The 12,142-nt window shown below is 38.2% G+C and overlaps 1 protein-coding gene across 2 annotated transcripts in view; it reads right to left on the reverse strand.

Moving 5' to 3' along the window:
• Positions 1-12,030, reverse strand: part of kdm4b (lysine (K)-specific demethylase 4B) — a 52,558-nt gene extending 40,528 nt beyond the window's left edge. For both annotated transcript variants that reach the window (XM_062028067.1, XM_062028068.1), the window contains exon 1: positions 11,896-12,030. The gene's annotated coding sequence lies outside the window, so the exon portion shown is untranslated. The remainder of the gene's footprint in view (positions 1-11,895) is intronic.
• Positions 12,031-12,142: the final 112 nt, after the last annotated feature.

Below are 12,142 nucleotides of genomic sequence, written 5' to 3' on the forward strand. Positions count from 1 at the left end.
ATTACGGCTAAGCCGAAATGTATTTATCACGGTCATGTCCGGAACGAACTAACCGCGATAAACGAGAATTAATGTATAATTGTCTCATATGTAGTTTAAATGGCATAAATGTTGCTCAGGTTACTGGAATTTGTAAATAAGTGTACAGTTCCTTGGAGATGGTTTTTTTCATTATTAACATTCTCCTAATATTTATTGGGCCGGGAATCTCAGGATACCTCCCAATACAATATTATTTCGACATGGCAATATAGAAATACTTTTTTTTTTTTTTATTTCATAGTTTGCAGCATAATTTTACTAGAGTACAAACAGCAAAAGTGCAAAACCTGCTCAGTGGCCTGGTGGTTAAGAGTGTCCGCCCCGAGATCGGTAGGTCGTGAGTTCAAACCCCGGCCGAGTCATACCAAAGACTACAAAAATGGGACCCATTACCTCCCTGCTTGGCACTCAGCATCAAGGGTTGGAATTGGGGGTTAAATCACCAAAATGATTCCCGGGCGCAGCCACCGCTGCTGCTCACTGCTCCCTGAACAAGGGGATGGGTCAAATGCAGAGGTTAATTTCACCACACCTAGTGTGTGTGTGACTATCATTGGTACTTTAACTTTAACTTTACAAGGGTTCTGGCAATGCATGTTCGTTATGTGTGCACACTGCATTGTATTTTCACTTAGACTATTCTTACATACTGCAAAGTCTTATCCAGCTTTGTCCCACTCCCATCCATACTGTAAAGCCAAGGTAAGTCTTGACGCATCTTTTAGTTTACTTCATCCCCAAAGTTCCCCCCATTGCAGCACTTTAGTTTGTTTCTTCTTCTGTGATTAGTGCAAGGCGCAAGGTGTAAGGGTATATACCAAGATGACTATTGGTATACAAGCAGTAGAAAATAGATGGATGGATCAATACTTGTTGTAGTTTTTCAATGTGTCTATGTCTCCTATTCTTTGCAAACAGGGCAGCTCTCTCGGCTGCTCATTTCCGCACACACCGCCCTTCCCCCTTCTTTGCTCTGCCTGTTAGAGGTGAGAGTCAACACTAAGAGCAGCCCATGTTTTTTTAGAATTATTGTGCATTTATTGCTTTTTTTTTTTCTTATTCTGTACAACTGACTTTTTTCCTTAACTAGTGGAACAAAAAGTAAATATTTTTGTATTTTTATACAGTTACATTGTCTTATGTTGTTGTATTTAGTTAATAAAAAACATGTTATTTGCATACACGTGTCCTGTGCTTTATGACAATCATAATCAAACTAACAAGAGGCAAATTCACAAAGTTAAGTAAAGGTAGAGCCAAGGGAGCCAAGGAAGAGAATAGGTATTTTGGCTCTGGCAGTTTTACAGGATATTTTGCTTCGATGGCTACTTGAAGAGCGTGTCTGTAGGCGAGCAATCGAAGACAGGAGAGGAGAAGTGGTAAAACTTTCACACGAGTCTCTAAAACATTATTTTCACCTGTTTTCAGCTCCGTTGTTACCTATTTTTTCTGGTGAATAATAATGACACTTATCGCTTTTTGATGATGTCCTGGTCAGATGAGTAGCGTTCACACAGGACGCATCTCATATATACCCGATTTATATCCACATACAAAAGAGACCTGGGTCGGATATGAAAAATTCGGAATTGCACTGTTCACACGGACATGAACAAAATCAGACATACAGGCAACAACATCTGAATTGACCTGCATTGTGCGCAAGGCCTGAATTACCTTTTTGAGGCTTAACAAACTCGAAAACTCACCGACACATGTAAAACACATTTATCTTGGTGAAAATGTTAACGCCGCAAATATAATAAAAACAAATTTAACTTGACGAAACTGGTCCCTCTTTACAAAAGATGTCACAGGAAAGCCGCAAAAAAAAAAAAAAAAATCAGTTAAAGGCCTACTGAAACCCACTACTACTGACCACACAGTCTGATAGTTTATATATCAATGATGAAATCTTAACAATGCAACACATGCCAATACGACCGGGTTAAATTACTAAAGTGCAATTTTAAATTTCGGGCAAAATATCCTGCTGAAAACGTCTCAGTATGATGACGCCTGCGCGTGACGTCACGGATTGTAGAGGACATTTTGGGACAGCATTGTGGCCAGCTAATAAGTATTCTGGACATCTGTGTTGGTGAATCTTTTGCAATTTGTTAAATGAACAATGGAGACAGCAAAGAAGAAAGCTGTAGGTGGGAAGCGGTGTATTAGCGGCCGGCTGTAGCAACACAAACACGTAGCCGATGTTTCATTGTTTACATTCCCGAAAGATGACAGTCAAGCTTTACCATTGGTTTGTGGAGAACTGGGACAACAGAAACTCTTACCAGGAGGACTTTGAGTTGGATACGCAGACGCGGTACCGTGAGTATGTACGCAGCTGCGGCTTCCAAACATTTGATCGCTTGCCTGTACGTGCGTGCCGCTATGTGCATGTCACGTGCGTAACTTTGAGGACTTTGGGGAAATATATGTGCTGTATGAACTTTGGGGAGGTGAACGGTACTTTGGGCTGTGGGATTGAGTGTGTTGTGCGGGTGTTTGATTTGTATTGGCGGGTTGTATGGACGGGAGGGGGGAGGTGTTGGTTATGCGGGATTAATTTGTGGCATATTAAATATAAGCCTGGTTGTGTTGTGGCTAATAGAGTATATATACTGTATGTCTTGTGTTTATTTATTGTTTTAGTCATTCCCAGCTGAATATCAAGTCCCACCCGCCTCTCACAGCATCTTCCCTATCTAAATCGCTTCCACTGCCCTCTCGTCCTTCACTCTCACTTTCCTCATCCACAAATCTTTCATCCTCGCTCAAATTAATGGGGAAACCGTCGCTTTCTCGGTCCGAATCGCTCTCGCTGCTGGTGGCCATGATTGTAAACAATGTGCAGATGTGAGGAGCTCCACAACCAGGGACGTCACGCGCATATCGTCTGCTACTTCCGGTAAAGGCAAGGCTTTTTATCAGCGACCAAAAGTTGCGAACTTTATCGTCGATGTTCTCCACTAAATCCTTTCAGCAAAAATATGGCAATATCGCGAAATGATCAAGTGTGACACATAGAATGGACCTACTATCCCTGTTTAAATAAGAAAATCGCATTTCAGTAGGCCTTTAATCCTTGTATATCTACTGAACAAAGCCATGTCCACACCAGTACGGACATTTGAAAAACACATTTTTCTTTGCATTTCATCTCTCAATGTGCAAATTATCCTTAAAGCCTTTGATGTTTGTGTTTAGATGGATGAAAACGCAGCTTTTATGTTCACTTGCGACATAATTTCCTGTTTCTAAACCTAATTTAACAGAACGTGAAGTTTCGACTTATGGGAACTTCTTTCATTTCAAGCAGCGGTAACGTAATGTTCTGTCATTAAAGTACCAGTACAGTGGAAAAACAAGTTGACTTCATATGCTTAATTGTGTTTCATTGTATTCATTAACATATATAATGTTTTCCAAATATCGGCAATGTTGTTATTATAAGCGTTAACGCAGACAAACAATTTTTTTAGCTGCGGATTGATAGCACACAGCTAAGTAGCCCTCTGCTACTTTACTGTGAGCTGGCCGCGATGCCCTGCTGCTCCCGAATAATCGCGTCTCAGCTCGTTAAAAATTATTCTAGATTATAAATCATGCCTCTCATCTGGATATTAGGAGGATTTAGCCATTATTCTGGAAGTTGTTAGTCTGTGACATTCAATGTATATCCGGAGATGGAGACAAATACACACAATTGAAGATTGGATTATTTCTTCATATAAACTGGAAGATATGGACATCCTATCAGTCACCATCACAGTGAGAGCAGACATCGTACAGTAAGCTATCGATTTATTATGTTTGTATTTCTTGTTTAGCACTTAGCAATACTCCTACATAATGCTTAGTGTTTCACTAAAGCTGGCTCTGTTTAGCATGGCTTCTAAAACTTGTAGCTCATCCACCTTATAGTTAGGATCAACAATATAAGTTTCTGGATCATAATTTTTCCGAAAGTAATTGTTGTTGCCTCCAATAATGTCTGCATGATTTGCATTGTTGTTAGTGATTAAGGGATCTGTGGTTTCTCCCACGACGTCACACAATTGTGTCTGGCTTGCTCATTGTCTCTCAAAATGTCTCAGGAATCTACCTGAGATTAATACTTTTTGATCATATCTATTTACTCACAAACTTTGTAAGTCTTCCGATGTCATACATCAGATATATATGATAATAGCTTCAATATAGAGGCAACTAGTTGTTCCACTATACTGGTACTTTAAGTGGGCAGAATAAGCCGTGCAATGTATTTTGCGTCTCAGTCTTCATTAATATGCAGAATATATGCTAATCATTAAAACAGTCACAATACTGGGAGGAGAAAATGAAAATATATTATACAGCCCTCGCAATGCGATTGATCAATACTCATCACCGTTTTGGGAGCACTATTTTGCGTTTTGTTTAGCATGTTTGAAAAGGACACGTTAACTGACAGTTACTCTCCTCTCGCGCTGCAACGACACACGATAGACAAATAATCTTCAGTCCTATGTGTACGTTTCAACATGTTTGTATGATCAGAAATAAAAAATATTATAAGACACATCGTCTATTCAGCAACATCCTTTTATAATTTCATAGCTGCTGGATGACTAAAGGGGCTGATTAAAACAAATTCAATTGATACATTTTGCTGTCATTTAAATTGTTTTAATGACATTTGTTGGTTTTTTTACATATAAGATATATTACTAATATATTTCCTATATGATCAAAAAAAACTTTTTTAAAGTATGTATTCTTTGCGTCTTGAACACAGTAGTGCAGCCTCCCTCTCGTGCACCTTCAGCGGTAAAACAAAAAAAGGAAAACAAAATTGGTGTCAAGTAAGGCTGAAACGACGCGTCGACGTAGTCGACGTCATCGGTTACGTAAATACGTCGACGCCGTTTTTGTGCGTCGACGCGTCGCATAATGACGTCACACTACCGTCATGGCGAAGCGCAAAGCAGACGATCAAAGAAGACGATGCGAGCGGTGCGAGCGAGGGGGGAAAAGCATGCCAAAAGTGGTCAAAAGTGTGGGAGTATTTCAATAAACGGCCTAATAATGTTGTTGTATGCACACTGTGTCGAGCGGAAATGGCCTATCATAGCAGCACAACGGCTATGAACGAACATTTGAAAGAAAACCATCAACTAGTCAATCGTCCGCGCGAGCATACGTTGTCATCATTACACAAAAACATGAATGTGTCATTTGTATCTGCTAGGGGTGTAACGGTACGTGTTTTGTATTGAACCGTTTCGGTACGGGGCTTTCGGTTCGGTACGGGGGTGTACCGAACGAGTTTCTAAGCTAAAGTCTTAGCAAGCTGCTTTGCTCCGTCTGCCTCTGTCTCAGCACGCAGCATTGTCCCACCCACACAACCATCTGATTGGTACACACGCAGCATTGTCCCACCCACACAACCATCTGATTGGTACACACGAAGCATTATCAGCCAATCAGCAGTGCGTATTCAGAGCGCATGTAGTCAGCGCTTCAGGGTGGAGCAGATAGGTGTTTAGCAGGTGAGCATCAGGCAGCGGACTCTCCCCAAATGATAATAAACACCTCCCAGTCAACTACTAGTAACATCACTATGAGCCCGTTGACCTTCTAGAAACTTAAACTGCAGCTCAGCTCACTCGCAATCCTGGCTTGAGGTGAAGGCTAATTAGCTCTCAGTTCCAGCCACATCGACCCCTTCTGAGCGCCTATTTTCAGCTGCTGGGAATATTGTAAATAAGAAAAGAACCAAAGCATGTAGACATGCTAACCTTTCTTCATTACAACTGTTAGACACTCACTGGAATGAGTAGAATTGGTTATTGTGTACTGTGTTGGACTGGATGTTTATTTTGCACATTTTAAAAGCAATACTTAATGTTTACAGTGCTCCAGAATATTTAGATTGGCACTTTTTTGTATTGGATGTTTATCTTTATTTTTGCACATTTTAGCAAATAAGCAATACTTTCACTTTTGTTGAAATGTTTACACTGTTGTTACAGAATATTTCGTTTTGCACTTTTTTGTATTGGATGTTTATCTTTATTTTTGCACATTTTAAAGCAAAATAAGCAATACTTTTACTTTTGAAATGCTTATACTATTGCAGAATATTAAGATTTGCACTGGATGTTGACTCTTATATTTGCACATTAAAAAGCAAATAAGCTACTTTTAATTTTGTTAAATTTTAAAAGTTTTAAATGTTTACATTGTTACAGAATATTTAGTCATGTTGTTGTCAATGTTGACTGGGTGGCCATACTTCTTTTTTTTTGTAAATAAAAGCCATGCCTTTTGAAAAAACGGGCCTACATTTATTTTTTCATCTTCATTTTGAATAAAAAAATAATCGGTAAAAGGAAAAATAATCTATAGATTAATCGAAAAAAATAATCTATAGATTAACCGATTAATCGAAAAAATAATCTATAGATTAATCGATAGAAAAATAATCGTTAGCTGCAGCCTTAGTGTCAATGTAGATGCACTGCACGACTGCTCTAAAATCAAATGCCCATAAAGAGTGGTACATGTCTCCTGCTTGTTTGAAAACATAGCAAAACGCCACAAAAAGGAGCATGATAACATGAAAGTGCAGTAAATGAGTGTCTCAGTGTTGATGCCCCGTGTAGTACAATCAAAATCCTCATTTAAATAAGGCAGTTTGCATCACTTTTCAATTGCACATGTTAGTACACAATGTTGGCGCTAGGAATCTTCAAAATGGGGTCCCAGGGACCCCATCAAGTCAAAAAATGGGGTCCCACAGTCAATTTTTGGTGTCCCACTTTTTTGTAAGCGTTTTGAAAACAAATGATAAACGTATGCATTATCCTGTTATATCTCACATTCTATATTGTGTTTTGGAAAAATTTTGTCATAAAGATGAATAATGTAAACTTACTACACCGGTATGTTTTAGCGCTTTCATAGCGAGTTTATTGACAGATATAAGTAAGAACTTTACAGTACTTTATATTAGAATTGGCACTAAAATATTAACTACTAAAACATTTTGTTTGAGCGCCATGTGTAATGTTCTATATTTTCAGTGGGACATTTAAAATGTTGGTGTTGTTACTTGAGACGTATCTCTTATGTTTGACTGCTATCTACTGGTCACACTTATAATTACACTCTGTACCAAATAAAATAGTGTAGCGCCCGAGAAAGTTAGCACTGCAGGGAATTCTGGGTATTTGTTCTGTTGTGTTTATGTTATGTTGCGGTGAAAATATTCTCCCGTAATGTGTTTGTCAGTGTTGTTTAGTATGGTTTCACAATATGGCACACCCTTAGTGTGACATGTATGGCTGTTGACTAAGAATGCCCTTTATTTATTTGTACATGGGATATCCTAAATCAAAATGTTCATTAAAATTGGCTTGAAAATACAGAATGACAGCATTTCCTTTTTAGCAATTTTAAGGCCATTTTCACCCCTACTGATGCATCAAAAGCATTGAGGTGGGTAAGCTCAACATTATAGCCCGGAAAACACGGTAAACAAAATGTCGGGGGAAAGCGATGATCGGTAAAAATTCATAGATTAAAAAAAACCTCGTCCTGGGGACACGTGGACTTCCGGGATTTTGCGTCCTTTCTGATTTCAATGCGTAAAAAGACACAAAAAAGTGCATTACTGCCAACGCTGAGTACAAGCCATTTTATAGATTGCAAACGCTGTTTAGAGCGTGGTATTTGAATACCGTATTGGTAAATCAGGCCCTATGGAGCTACTGGTCCGACGTTTCCGTAAAAAATATTGTTAAAAAAAAAACCCTATACCTTTGTCCAGCTGTTTACTGACGTATACTACTTTTATTTAGATCATTTTTACTGCAAGTGAATATCGACTCCAAATATTGGTTATCGGCCTTCTTCACTACTAATAATTGGTATCGCTATCGGCCCTGAAACAAAAACAGTCGATCTTGAGTGTACATTGTCTTTGAATCAGATTCTGGTGTCGTTAAGAGCAAAACGGAGCAACAGAAGAGCATCTCAAACAGACACTTGTTACAACAAAACTAAGCAGAAGAACATCTCTCAAAGAGCAAAACATAAAAGATCTTGGAGACAGAATACAACAACAATATATCTCGCGATAGACACGTAATCGATATCAAAAAGTATAAAAATAAATAAATATATCGACCGTTTTATCAAATGCACTTTTTATTGATATCGATTGTCACATATATATATATATATATACACAGTGGGGCAAAAAAGTAGTCAGCCACCCATTGACAATCAATGGGTGGCTGACTAAATACTTTTTTGCCCCACTGTGTGTATGTATATATACATATATATATATATATATGAATACATATATACATACACTACCGTTCAAAAGTTTGGGGTCACATTGAAATGTCCTTATTTTTTAAGGAAAAGCACTGTACTTTTCAATGAAGATAACTTTAAACTAGTCTTAACTTTAAAGAAATACACTCTATACATTGCTAATGTGGTAAATGACTATTCTAGCTGCAAATGTCTGGTTTTTGGTGCAATATCTACATAGGTGTATAGAGGCCCATTTCCAGCAACTATCACTCCAGTGTTCTAATGGTACAATGTGTTTGCTCATTGGCTCAGAAGGCTAATTGATGATTAGAAAACCCTTGTGCAATCATGTTCACACATCTGAAAACAGTTTAGCTCGTTACAGAAGCTAAAAAACTGACCTTCCTTTGAGCAGATTGAGTTTCTGGAGCATCACATTTGTGGGGTCAATTAAACGCTCAAAATGGCCAGAAAAAGAGAACTTTCATCTGAAACTCGACAGTCTATTCTTGTTCTTAGAAATGAAGGCTATTCCACAAAATTGTTTGGGTGACCCCAAACTTTTGAACGGTAGTGTATATATAAATATTTTTTCGGGGGTTGGAGGAAAGAATGAAGCAAGGTTGGTTGCAAGAACAAAGGCTCTCCCGGTCTGGTAACCCAGCAACACACTTAACAACCAATCGCGTATTAACCATCAAGTTTGGTTGCCCCATCTTGCTGTCGCACTGTTATTCTCTGCATGGAGTAAAAAGAGAATCTAAAAATGAGTGCTGTGGAGAGCGAAGAAATTGTGGATAAAACAGGAAAAGTCACCTCAACTGTATGGCAGTTTTTTTGAGTTTTTCAAACCAACTTTTCCTTTGCCACGCTCATCTTTTCTACACTCGTCTGTTCCCTATTCGAATGTATGGAAAAAAACAAATAGGAACTAAAGTGCAGGACTGTATAAATAAAATAACAAAATACGACCCCGAAAGGGACAAGCCGTAGAAAATGGATAAATGGATAACAAATGAGCTACTTTTAAATAATAACAATTTGGTCCAATTATATTTAAATATTTGTTGCATAAAATAAATAATTTCCATACTTAAATAAGAATAACAGACCAAATAAAAGTTACACTAACCACATAACTTCTTGGCAGTAAACCTGCAAAAAAATTGTTTTTTTCAGTTTTCTCTGCGTTTACATTTTCACACTTTGCACAATTTTGTTACACTTTAGTAAAGCATTCCTCACATATTCTTTATTATCGTACCTTAATTCAAAGAGGTTATTGTTAAGTGTTCAATGTGATTTTAGAATTGTGTTTACATTAAACGAGCATTTTCCATGGCTGTGTTGAAATTTCCTTTCCTTGCTGCCTTGGTAGCTGAGGGGATTATAATCAGAGGAAGGTTACATTTGACATTAAAATGCTAATATTTTAACATATTCTCCTGGTCCATATTTTCCATTGGTCATTAAAAAAATTTTAAATTATTGGTATCGACCAACATAAAATCGTTTTTTTTATATTGGCCGATATCGATAATTATGTAAAAATATTTTAAAAAACTACAGAAGTCCGATAATATCGGACTGCCGATATTATCGGCCGATAAATGCTTTAAAATGTAATATCGGAAATTATCGGTATCGGTTTCAAAAAGTAAAATTTATGACTTTTTAAAACGCCGCTGTGTACACGGACGTAGGGAGAAGTACAGAGTGCCAATAAACCTTAAAGGCACTGCCTTTGCGTGCCGGCCCAGTTACATAATATCTACGGCTTTTCACACACACACACAAGTGATTGCAAGGCATACTTGGTCAAGACCCATACAGGTCACACTGAGGGTGACCGTATAAAACACTTTAACACTGTTACAAATATGCGCCACACTGTGAACCCACACCAAACAAGAATGACCAACACATTTTGGGAGAACATCAGCACCGTAACACAACATAAACACAACAAAACAAATACCCAGAACCCCTTGCAGCTCTGACTCTTCCGGGACTCTACAATATACACTCCCCACCAAAACCTCCTAATGCTCTCGCAGGGAGCGCACGTCCCAAATTCCAAACTGCTGTTTTGAGGCGTGTTAAAAAAAAAAAAGCACTTTGTGACTTCAATAATAAATATGGCAGTGCCATGTTGGCATTTTTTTTTCCATAACTCGAGTTGATTTATTTTGAAAAACCTTGTTACATTGTTTAATGCCTCCAGCGGGGCATCACAACAAAATTAGGCATAATAATGTGTTAATTCCACGACTGTATATATCGGTATCGGTTGATATCGGAATCTGTAATAAAGAGTTGGACAATATCGGAATATCGGATATCGGCAAAAAAGCCATTATCAAACATCTCTAGTATCGACCAACATAAAATAGTTTTTTTTATTGGCAGATATCGATAATTATATAAAAATATATAAAAAAAAACCATCCTGATACAGTTTTCAGCTTTATTTCCCAGCACTGGTTTATCAGCAATACTTTGGAGGTAAACATATGGTTGAGCAAAATGTGTTATAGGCCCAAGCGTAATGGTGTGTATGTGTACATTATCTTTAAAAATCAGACTCCGGTGTAGTTTAGAACAGAAGTGAGCAACTTAAAACAGCCACTTGTTACTACAAAACTAGGCAGAAGAACATCTCTCAAAGACCAAAACAAGATATTTATTAACAGAAAACTACTATTTCTCCCAGAATGCCAATATCAAAGCGCAATCACCTTCTTCATGCACACATTTTTTTTGGATTGAAATTAACTAGACAACAAAGCAACATCCGAGTAACATAGGAAGCAGTAGTTAGCATGACAACACAGATCGCGTTAATGTTCCTCCTTTTAACGGGGCGTGTGAGACAAATGACACGAAAAGTCACTTGGGTGCAATATTACCGATTTTCGGTAGCTTACGTTACTTTCTGACATAAACGTATCACGACACTTGGTTTTAAAAGGAGCGATGACTTGTACAGAAGAAGGCAAATGCACAAATATATTCTTTAAACGAAAACAAATAAAGGCCCCTTAATTTACAACTAGGCCTAAAACCGATTTCGATACAACAGCGAGTTGCTTCTTTTAGTCCGTAATTAAATACCTCCATGTTAATGATGTAATAGTAATCCCATTACTTAGTTTACAAGGCGAGATCCGCTGGTATTTAAGGCAGCAAGCAGCACTAGTCGTAGAAAACCTGATAGTAGTGCCTCGGCTAGCTAGCATAATGTCCGAGACAAGAAAGAAAACTTGACAGAAGCGTCTCTTATTTCACTGTGTAGTTCAAAAAACATAATTTAAGATCGTAAGTATTGCTGCGTTGTGTGTTTTTATAAGCAACAACGGTATTAAGATTACGTTTCACCGTGTCCTTACATTGCCGCACCATTAGCCTACATGGGCTATCTTCGCTTAGCTATGCAGTAAAGGGGGAGAAAAAACAAAACACCGCGACGACTACATGGCGATTAACTGATAATGTAGTCTTTGTGACCGAATACGATGGCTCTAATTGTGGAAACATTACCTCCTGCCGCGTCTTATCGCCTATATCCGTATTTCTTCCGTCGGTTTTAATGTCGTTTGCAGCAAAATTCTGTGGATCGAGCTTCCTCTTGCATTAGCAAGCTAGAGCTATTTGGGGTCACGCCTACTCCAGAATCCACGATTTACGATTGGCCATGACGGGACGCTTACGGACGATGTCGATGATGTGATTGGGCCATTCTCTTGATAGACAAATGTATAAGCCAATGAAAACCGCTGATGTTTTA

This window comes from Entelurus aequoreus, linkage group LG19 (genome assembly GCF_033978785.1).
Source record: "Entelurus aequoreus isolate RoL-2023_Sb linkage group LG19, RoL_Eaeq_v1.1, whole genome shotgun sequence".
NCBI lineage: Eukaryota > Metazoa > Chordata > Actinopteri > Syngnathiformes > Syngnathidae > Entelurus > Entelurus aequoreus.